The sequence below is a fragment of the Lygodium microphyllum genome, chromosome 14 (assembly GCF_053477565.2).
Source record: "Lygodium microphyllum isolate KBCC chromosome 14, Lygodium_microphyllum_v1.1.10, whole genome shotgun sequence".
In the NCBI taxonomy this organism is placed as follows: Eukaryota; Viridiplantae; Streptophyta; class Polypodiopsida; order Schizaeales; family Lygodiaceae; genus Lygodium; species Lygodium microphyllum.
The window spans coordinates 90803246-90814658 of record NC_141148.1 but is presented as its reverse complement, the minus strand read 5'-3'; the positions used below and the strand labels follow the sequence as shown (position 1 = coordinate 90814658).

The 11413-nt window shown below is 39.3% G+C and overlaps 1 pseudogene; it reads left to right on the top strand.

Annotated features, from left to right (window-relative positions):
- The first annotated feature begins 4191 nt into the window (after positions 1-4191).
- Positions 4192-5091, top strand: LOC148025844 (uncharacterized; annotated as a pseudogene).
- Positions 5092-11413: the final 6322 nt, after the last annotated feature.

Below are 11413 nucleotides of genomic sequence, written 5' to 3'. Positions count from 1 at the left end.
AGGTGGAAATAATAAAAATTGGAGCAGATAACAAAACAATCATATATATACTAGTGATCAAGTTAATAATGAGAAGTTGTTTGTTATGCAACACACATGATGAATGCAGTAAATGTAGATGCATCAATAGTGATGACTAATGATGTATTGTACGTGGACTTAGGTGTCTCAAACCATATGACATCTCATGGAGGATGGTTTAGAGAAATGAAAAATCTTGAAATACGAACTTTTCTTGAAATAGGTGACAATACAATGCATCCTATTGCTCATGTTGGGAGTGCCCCATTGTCTATGCAAAATGGAAAAGTTAAGTGTTCAATTGATGTGTTGCATGTACTAACATCACAAAAACTTGGTTTTTGTTGGGCAAATGATTGTGAGCAAAGATTGCAAGTAAAGTTTAATTAGAATGGTTGTTTTGTAGAAGATTTCAGAAATGGACATAAATTGGTTCCAAAAGGTAAGTGTGTGGAAATGATGTTTAGCTTGGATGTAAATGTACTTGAGCTAAAGTTTGCTATGTTTGCACAAGGTGCAGGAGTTATGGTGGCTGATATTGATATTTAGCACAAATGTATTGGCCATGTAAATGTGGAATGGTTAAAAAATATGCAAATTATGATGGGCTTGCCTAAGTTCAAAGTGGATGATATGTGAAAGTTTGTGAAGCATGCCAAATTGGAAAATATGCAAGGCATGCATTCCCTCATGATGAACATGCAAGTAGTCATTTACTTGATGTTGTACATTCAGATATATCAAGTCTTACAAATACTGCATCAATGCAAAAATGAAGTATGATCAACAAATACTCCTACAAGTGCAAAAATGTATCACACAAGGGAAAGGAAAAGGTGGCTAGTCACTTAGTATGCTTGATATTTCTGCAAGCTATTCACATGTAGATGGTGAGTGTGATGGCTCAGATTGGAGTATGGATGAGGAGTTTGATATTCCAATTGTTTGTATACTTGGTGTAAGGAAAACCAAGGTTAATGCAAAAGGACCCTAGAGTGCTCCACAAGTGTAATACTTGGTGTAAGAAAAACCAAGGTTAATGCAAAAGGACCCTAGAGTGCTCCATAAGTGTGGAGGTCAACAAGAATAAGGTGTCCCATAAAAAGGTCGGCATGTTGCTTACCATTATATGCATATATGGCGAAGGCCATAAAATCAATTGAGGCCACTTGTTTTGAGGAAGCTATTGGCCATATGCATAGCGAGAAAGCCATGGATAAAGAAATAGTTGCATTGGATGTAAATTAGACTTAGAATTTAGTGCCACTACTTGAGGGAAAGAAATCTATAGGATGCAAGTGGGTTTACAAAGTAAAACATAATGCACATGGTATTGTGATCAGGCATAAGGAAGGATTGGTTTTGCCAAAGGTTATGCAAAGAATTTTGGGATTGATTATGAGGAGACATTTTCTCTAGTGACAAAGATGGAAACTATAAGAGCTGTCATTGTAGTGGCTGCAGCAAAAGGTTGGGTTTTGCATCAAATGGATGCAAAGAATGCATTCTTGCATGGTGAGTTGCAAGAAGAAGTGTACATGGAGTAGCCACAAGGTTATGAGAGCATGGTTCACCCTGATTATGTGTGTAGACTATACAAAGCTTTGTATGTGCTAAAATAGGCACTAAGAGCATGTCATGACAAGATAACAAAATATATTGTCTCTATTGATTTCCATGTTGAAAATGCAGACCACTCTCTTTATGACCATCAAAGTTATAGGGGCATTGTTGTGATTACCTTGTATGCAGATGATTTGATTGTTGGGGGTGATAATGTGCAAGAGGTGGAGCATGTGAAGAGTCTTCTTAAGCAAAAATTTGACATGAAAGATGTGGGAGAGTTGAATTAATTTCTTGGCATTGAGGTGAAATACACATCTAAGGGGATATGGCTTTCACAAAGGCAATACATCTTGGATATGTTGATGAAGTATGATAATCTTAGTGCCACTGGATCAGAATGTGAAACTAAATACCTATGTGGATGAGATATTGAAGGATTTTACAATGTGTAGGAAGATGGTGGAAAGTTTGACATTCACTACTATTACCAAGCCAAATTATAACTACACAATTGGCTTAGAAAATTAATTTATGCAAGTGCCTCAAAAGCCTCATTTAGACAGTGTGAGATGTACATTGTGGCACCTTAGTATCTTTTATGAGGTTAACTCAAGGAGTGGGGCTATGACTTGGAGCAATAAGAAATAATCCATTGCTACATTATTGAGTACAAAGGAGGAGTAGAGGGGTGTGAGGTAGCTTGGATGTGAAAGCTACTTGATGATTTAGGGATACAAATAGACAAGAGAGTTGTCATCTATTGTGATAACATGAGGGGTATACAGTTGGCTATAAACCCAAATTTTCATGCATGCATGAAACACATTAAGGTTTATTATCATTTCATTAGAGAGTGGGTCTTGGTACGTGACATTGATCTCATATATGTGAGCTCAAAGGAGCAGGTTGCAAATATTTTCACCAAGGCCCTAGGAGCAAAAAAGCTTCAATGTTTTTGAAGCTTACTTGGAGTACAGGTATTCACAATATGGACTACTTGTATATCATGTATGTTTTAATCTCTCTTATTCTTAGTAGGCTCATAATAATAATAAGAAGAAGAAGAAGAAGAAGAAGAAGAAGAAGAAGAAGAAGAAGAAGAAGAAGAAGAAGAAGAAGAAGAAGAAGAAGAAGAAGAAGAAGAAGAAGAAGAAGAAGAAGAAGAAGAAGAAGAAGAAGAAGAAGAAGAAGAAGAAGAAGAAGAAGAAGAAAGACTAGGGTTTTAGCTTCCTATATTGTATGCATTCTTTTTGTGTGTTTTGTGTCTTGCAAGAGCTTAGGCTTCCTCTCTCTCCTCCCACCTTTTCATTTCACCATGGTTTGCTACTAATGGGAAGGAAAAGATTGCTCTTTAAGTGGTTGAGTTTTGCCACCCATGAAAAAAAACTGAATGCACAACATCCTAATTTGGACTAGCTTGAGACCCCTAAACTTTGGTTCACATATCGATTATCATGGAGCATAGCATTCAAAATCTAACTTAGGGTCCAATATTAGAACTGACTTGATGTTGTTTTAGGGTGCTTGAGGGGGTGAGACGATGCCCTATAGGAAGAGGGGTCAAGGTTTTTCTCCCCCTCATTTCTCACTCTCACTGAACCAAGTGTAGCACTAGTCCACTTTGAGCTTGACTACTCACACAAGTGACCACCCTTAGTTGGTGCTAGAAGGTTGCTAGGAGATGTTAGAATGTCAATTAGAAACCTCAACTTGATCCTTATTGATGACACTCAAAAGAAGCATAAAAACAAGGCATAAAAGAATCCAAGCATGCATCATATTTCTATGTTTTGTCAAGAGAATAATACTACATTGTTGCAAAATCACTAAAATAATATCCCACATAAGGGGGAGGGAGGCCACATCTATTAAAGTCCATAGTATGCTTTCAAGTGTTATGTGCATGCATTTGTAAAGGGTAGGAAAACTCAAAATTAAAGGCCAGAAGCCTTATAATATTAGATGTATCAAAGTTTCAAAGAAATTATAAAAATACGAAGGGGTGTGCTTTTTGGGGAAGAGGTGGAGTGGAGTGCACGAGTGGTTATGTGCCTCTTTCCCTTCTCTCTCTTCTCCAATCGCATATTCTCCTTTTGGTGGTGCCAAAAATTTGTTCTCTCTCCTCTCTCCTCTCTCCTCTATCTTTTGTGCAGAAATTTCTCTTTTCCCTTTTGTTCTTGCATAATGATCGAAGCTATGGATGAGGATGATGAAGATAACAAATTCCTTCATTATTAAAAGAGAGATTTATGGTTTCTTTTCAGTTTTTGAGATTAATGGCAAAGCCATATACATAGATTTTGTGTGATTTGTCCCTGGTTTTGTGGTTGATTATGTTCGTGGGAGGGTTGCTGTCATTTTAATGCATAGCCGGGGAAGAAGTTGATCTCAACAACTACTTGACTGAGATTATAAATTAGCAAGCAATGCTAATGCAACAGTGGAATGAGAAGCCAGGGTAGACCAATTGTGCTGAGAAGAAGAAGAAGGATTATGATAAAATTTTGCTTCATTAATGTTGTTGGCTTTTGTTTTCTCACATTTCTCTATTTGTGCTTCTCAAGGAGAAAAAATAGAAGAAAATGGAGGAGGACAACTTCAAGAATGGATGACATAGATTACGATACTATAAGTAGAGGCTCAACTGCTACGTCTTCAAATTTCACTGTAGCACAGGAAGAGGAGGAAGAGAGAGATGAAGGCACCATCCTAGAGGGTTTTATAGATTCTTTATATGAGAAAAGGGCAAAGACAAGAGAAGAAGGAATGAAAGGCTCAGTCAACTTCACAGCAACAGAGGAGGTCATGGATGTTCTTTGGAGTGTATGTAAACATAAACGAAACCACCACTCAGATTAGACTTTGGGGTTGAACAAGCCTTCTGCAGAAGTGAGAGCTGCAACATTGTCAACCTTGTCATTCTTTTTAACTACTATTCCTTCAAATCCTATAGTAATCCATCACATGCCAAAGTGCTTTTCAATCTTGTCATCATTGCTTGAAAATCAAGAGCAAGTTGTTAGATTGTCTGTTGGGGAAGCAGTTGCTATGCTTCTGAAAGCTAGAAATATCATGGATTCTCACTATGACCATACATATGAAGATGCAAGTTATGAGATTTTTGGTAAGAACCATTTTAACATGAAAGATCGGAGGTTATCGAACAGGTCAGATTATTGATAGAAGAGGTTGGGGGAAGGGTTAATCAAATAAGAAAGTGCAACGCAGTTCTTTCAAGGAGATACTTGTGATTGTAGAGGGTGATGATGCTTCAGTTACATCCCTGAAACTTCAGCAGAGGGAGATACCCTTTTGTTGGATTATTGGTTTCAGAATGATAGGCTAAGATTTTTCACAAATTTCTTAGCAGAAGGGCTCTAGAGGCATCTGCAGGAAAATAGTTTACTACATGAAGTTTTTGACTTCATTGTCCACAACCTTCTCCTCTTCTCCATCAGCTGCATGGCCTCCTCCATATCCATGGGAGCCTTTTACTCTCTCTAAACAGTCACACTGCCTGAGAGAGAGGGAGGGATAGATGGCGAAGGATTTGAGAAGCAAAGTAGAGCTCAACACGGGTCTCAAAGATGGCAAACCCGCCTATTTGCACTTTTGGGCCTCGTGTGATGCGCTGCCTCGGCTCAGATGGAAATGCATACAAAGTGTGAATGAGAGAGAGAGAGAGAGGCTCTCGGTATCTGCACCCTGATGAGCTCTTGAAGATCATCTTCTACATAAGGATCTTGAAGATTCGCAACCCTCTTCAAGCAAAGTGCTGCTTGTACAGGAGTAGGGATACGATAAACCTAAAGGTGAGACTTAGCATTAATAGGCTGATTCCAAGCTTTGGACAAATGAACGAATGAGAGAGAGAAACATCGTGTACACAAAAAGTCTTGTCCCCCCATGCGGCCATAGCCAAGATCTCAGACGCAGTAGAAGAAACGGAAAAGAAGATGATGGACAAGGAGAAACCCTAATCTACCATGGCCTGTTAGCCCATTGTGTGCCGCTTCATCTACATCTCCTCTACCTTACACATGTGACATCCTTTCAAACACGCAAGAATCTCGTAGGCCGTGCCATTTTCCCTTTGTCTAGCATCTTAATTGGCTCCTCTTCATTTTATTATCCTCAAAAACCTTAATTTCATTTTTAAAATGAAAATAGTAATATAAACATTAATTTTAAAATTGCATTTTTTACCAACCTTTTTCTATGGTTGGTTTAAACCTTTCCACATATTCCTCTAGTGAATGCCCTTGAGCATGTAATTTTCCCTCCATCCTTCTAGCCCCTTTCAATTCCGTAATAATAGTATTCCTATCTTGTTTTTGCACTCGTGATGCCTTCTTGCGCATGCCCTCATAATCAATCTCATTTCCCCTATACCATCAACATTAATTATATGTCCATCTTCTCCTTATTCCCTCCCCATTTGACAAGCCATCTTTGGTGCCAATGCACTTTCATTTCATACCCTTAATCAGATTCCTTTCTTGAGAAAACATAGTGTGCTCTCCAAAATGCTCTTGCAACATATGCATAATCTTCCCCTATCCATGACAATGGAAAGAAAAAAGGGTATTGTTCCCTCATCCATTTGAGATTAGTATGCTCTCAAAGGAGGAGAAAAGGAAATGATTCACTTTAACAATAGTCTTTACCTTCAAATGATGAGGCAAAAGTTTAATTCAAGAGAATATGATAAAATCATTTTCTTCCTTTATTGGGATGGAGTTGTTCTTGTGATCCATGTGGAAGACAAAACCCTATCCTTTGAAAAGTATACAAGTTTTTCAGTGTGGGAGTGATGGAGGCAGGAGTTCCCTTACTCTGGTGGTCATGGATTTGGAGTTCCTATATCCTACCACGACTAGGCCTCATCCTTGTGATTGAAGTTGTTTTACTAACAATTTTGGAAATGGTTTGTGTTAGACAGTGGTTCTTCTTTGACAAGGTTCACGAGGACACTTCACGTTTCAGTGTGGGAGGAATATGATGACACTCAAAAGAAACATAAAAACAAGGCACAAAAGAATCCAAGCATGCATCATATTTCTATGTTTTGTCAAGAGAATAATACTACATTGTTGCAAAATCACTAAAATAATATCCCACATAAGGGGGAGGGAGGCCGCATCTATTAAAGTCAATAGTACGCTTTCAAGTGTTATGTGCATGCATTTGTAAAGGGTAGAAATACTCAAAATTAAAGGCCAAAGGCCTTATAATATCAGATGTATCAAAGTTTCAAAGAAATAATAAAAATATGAAGGAGTGTGCTTTTTGGGGAAGAGGTGGGGTGGAGTGCACGAGTGGTTATGTGCCTCTTTCCCTTCTCTCTCTTCTCCAATCGCATATTCTCCTTTTGGTGGTGCCAAAAATTTGTTCTCTCTCCTCTCTCCTCTATCTTTTGTGCAGAAATTTCTATTTTCCCTTTTGTTCTTGTATAATGATTGAAGCTATGGATGAAGATGATGAAGATAACAAATTGGTTCATTATTAAAAGATAGATTTATGGTTTCTTTTCAGTTTTTGAGATTAATGGCAGAGCCATACACATAGATTTTGTGTGCTTTGTCCCTGGTTTTGTGGTTGATTATGTTCGTGGGAGGGTTGCTGTCACTTATGAAATGAGCCAATGCTTTCCTTTGCAAGGTTAATTGAGGTGTTGACTGGATAATAAAGTCCATAATTTCCTTAGGAATTAGGATGGCATTGTTTAGTGTCGTGTCTTTTGTGTCCCTTTGCACATTCACTTGTGTAGATCGTGAGCTAGTCACACTGGATTGCACTAGCATATCCTTAGGCTGAGAAATAGGGGTGGCGTCATGTCCCACACCTTGGACATTTGGAAGCTCAGATGGAGATAGAGATTGGGATTGAGCAGCTGCACTTGACAACTATTGTTGTGCTTCTTGTGCCCGTTTAGGGAAAGAGGGTGTAGGAGATTTGGGACTCCTAGGTGGACTTGGCACTAGCTGGAAGATTTTCTCGTGGTTGTTAGACAATTCTGCCATTTTCTTTGTTGAGAAATCGGCCTTATCATCATGAGCAACGTTATAGCAGTGGTGCTTATTATCCTTTTGGGAAGTCAAAGGCTCCTTGGGCACTAGTGGTCTTTGTGCACACTCGGCGGTCATATTTGGTTTCTTGATTTTAATCGTGAGGGGCTTAGTCACTCCAATATTTTTGACTCGAGACTTGGATTTTCATTTAGATTTCCTCTTGCGCTTCTTTGCTTTTGATACGATCTCACATTTAGTTGACAGAGGTGGTTTAGTAGGGGGTTTTGGTACCCAATTCCATCGATTACTTATGTAATACCCTTGAGCACGTAGTAACATTTTGGATATCCATTGTGGCATTGAGCTGGCTCTCCATCAATACCTTCGTCTATAAGGCTTAGACTTCTTTTGTGATCTTCTACGATATTTGTAAGTCGAAAACCTATCCTTGGCATTGTCTCCTAACCTTCTTGTTTCAAGCATGGCCTCACTCATTGGTTCTCTCTATTCAACATGCGCTTGTATCAACTCTTTCAACAAGTCCTTGCTCTCATTACTAGACTTGCCTGGTATGTCAGAATATTCATTGTCTTTCCCTCGAGGTTTAATGAGGTCACCCTTGCTAAAGGTTGTGATTATCCTCACATACAGTAGTGTCAAGTGTATCCTTTGTGCTACATAATTGGCCTCACACTTCGTCACCCTTTTGAAGGGTCTTCCTAGGAGAGTTTCCTTTCCACAATTTGCACTATTTGGAGGAACATGGAATATGATAGGCAAGCTTTCCACTTCAATAGTTACAAGGATTCTGCACTTTCCTATAAGTGCTTGTGGGTGTCCCCCATAGTAAGGATTAAGAGTTGCATTAGTCGGTGTGAGCTTTGGTTGGCCTAATGGAGTCCATGCTTCATAGGTCAAGATATTAAAATCTTTTTCTTCATCAATGAGAGCATTGCTAATGTGCTCCCTTTTTGCGGTGAGTTTGACCCTAAGATAAGTAAGCAGTACTATGCCTTCATCTTTTGGGTCTTGGCTTATAAGTTCAAGCCTTCTCATACATGCCTTTGAGTCCCCAACTACACAATAAAATGTGGATTCTCTACTAATGTCTTGGGTCATCTTTGTCTAGTGTTGTTCAAGGTGCATCTATCATCATGTCTAGTCATCCTCGTAGTTGTAGCTTGATATTTTTGCATTTTTCTTTGACTAGATGCTGTTTGAATGCAACATATACATGTTTTTGTGGTGTTGCCTTTTTGCCCTTATTGACTAGATTGGCCCATTGAGGTTCTAGGGTCTCTGTTTGTCTTTGGGTATGGGCTTTTGGTTATTGTTTTGCAAGCAAGAATCTATGCTTGTGTAGAGCCATTACTACACTAGGATCTAATTTGGAGAACCTATCACGACATGCATATTCTCTCCAGCCTACTTGGGGGAGGTGTGGAGGCGGTAGAGCCCCCTCTATGGGGGCTCGAGGGGGGGGGGGGGGCAGTCCCCCCAGCCCACAAGGCCATTATGCTAAATACCATATGTGATTTGAAGGATCATTTGTAGCCAAGTTTTAAACTACTTGCTCTAGATTTCAGCCTAATGATAGATCTATGATGTGCTTTCGGCTCTATACGGTCTCTAGGTTGGTTTTAGGGGTTAGATGTGTCAAATTTGTATTTTGTTAATCTGTTTGATTTTGACAATTTTCTGTTTGATTCTCAGGAGTCCAATTATTAAAATCAGACGTCCAATTTTGGGATGGTCTGATTGGCCGATTGAACGGGTTCGAGTCCTGAGTGGTGGTCTGATTCTGGTAGTCCCGTTATGTGTTGGTCCATTTTCTTGTGTTTGATTTTGGGAATTTGATTCTAGGAGTTTGATTCTATGAATCGGACATTTGAGTCCGATTCTGGGAATCAGACTATGGTAACAGTGTTTGATTCTTGCGGACAAGTTTCTAGGGATGACAAAAATCAACTCGATTCTAAAGATTTTGTTATGAGGGGTCACACAAACTTCCAGAATGTAAGAATAGACCCTAATGAAGGATTGTATATACTTGGAATAGCAAATAGATTCCAAAATAAAAATCAACAAACAAATCAAATTCTCTTGCCCTGTTATGATAGCAAAAACCCTAGTGCTTGTTTTCCTTTTTTTCTTTGTTTTTTCCTAACCTAATGCATCCGAATCACAAGGCAAACACCTACACTACTCCAACCTACTTTTCCAAATCCAAAAAACCAAAAACTTGCATGCTAAGGGGATCTAATACCTCTTCAAACTCCCTTGCTTCTTCCTACCTATCTACCTCAAGCACTGGTTCAGGGAAAACCCTACTTCAATGCTCGATTCGGAGTGCACAAGCACTCAAGGCTTGAATCTGTTTGTCTTGGCAACAACAAAACCAAAATGTAGAGGCGAGCTCACGCATGACTGCTAAGACCCACGGACTGCTTATTTTTTCAAGTGTTTCAAGCCGAATGCAATTACTATCTCTCACCTAGCTGTACGCTATCTCAACCTATGGGTGTAGTGAGCTTACCTCCATGCCCGATCGAATTGTCTCCTCTCCTGAGCACTCTGGTAGCTCCACAATCCAAGTGCAAGATTCAAGTGAGCTCGATCCTCAAGCTCCACACTCCAAGATCCATTGCTGTGAGCAAGAGAAGAGAAGAGAAGATAAGATAAGAGAAGAGAGCTTCTCCACCACAATTCCTCACCCTCACACACTCACTCTCTCACACTCTCACACTCCCTCTCTCAAGCACAAGCTCAAGCATGTAAGAACAATAAGAATAAGAAGAAGAGGAGGAGAGCTAGTATTGGCCACATATAAGAATGATCTTCTTCATTCACTTTTTACCTTTTATACAAAACCCCCTTTGGGCACCCATCCCTTTTTACATGACTGGCCATCTTAGCCTAGGTCCACTTTCCCTATTTCCTTCCTATTTGCATTGTGCCATCACCCATGACCGTCTACATTTACAAATTGCACAGGAGGGAGCCTAGCATTCTTTTACAAGGATTTAGAGTGATTTTGTATTTAAAATGCGCCTTTCCTCTTTTGCGCTTGCCTTGAACTTTTAAGGTTGTCCTTACTCTTTTGGTCTTTTTTCCTCCCATTTCTTTAGCTAGGGCTGCCTTTTTCCACTTTGCCCTATGTCTTTTAAATTTTATTTTTGTAAATTCATCCAATTAGGGGTGAAAATCGTCATGTGTTATCTGATTAAAGATAGTAAGAGCATTTGTACATGACAATGAACTCATAATGCCCGTACATTGTGTTATGTTAAAATACACGGGATCTAGAGCTTGGTAGATGCGAAAGCTATGGAGGTTGAAAGAGGAAGAAGAAACTCATGAAGACATTGACCCTGACAAAGACAAATTGTCACACAAGTGAATTAGGTTCCAAGATTGAGACTTAGAATCATAAACACAATCTTGTGTATTGACAGTGACAAGACACTTTACTGGAAAGAAAAGAGTACTATCATTGCATTAGAAAAGAGTGCAAGTACAATGCTTTATAGGAATTGAGTGGTATTTTCTCCTACTGTGCATATGGGATTTTGGTCCTGTGCCCTCACTGCTCCTTACAAAGGGACTGAAGTAGGTGTGATTGCAAATATCTCAACACCCCTCCTCAATCACAACCAAAAGTACAAAGTGTGTAGAGGCTTTAGTAAAAGCAACACCTGCAAAGTGCAAACATACCATAAACCTAGCAAAACACTAGAGGCTGTCGTAAAAAAAGCTGTGTAGGTACCACAAACATGATGGTCATCCAGAGGGTGTAGTAGGGGCCTCACAAAGAG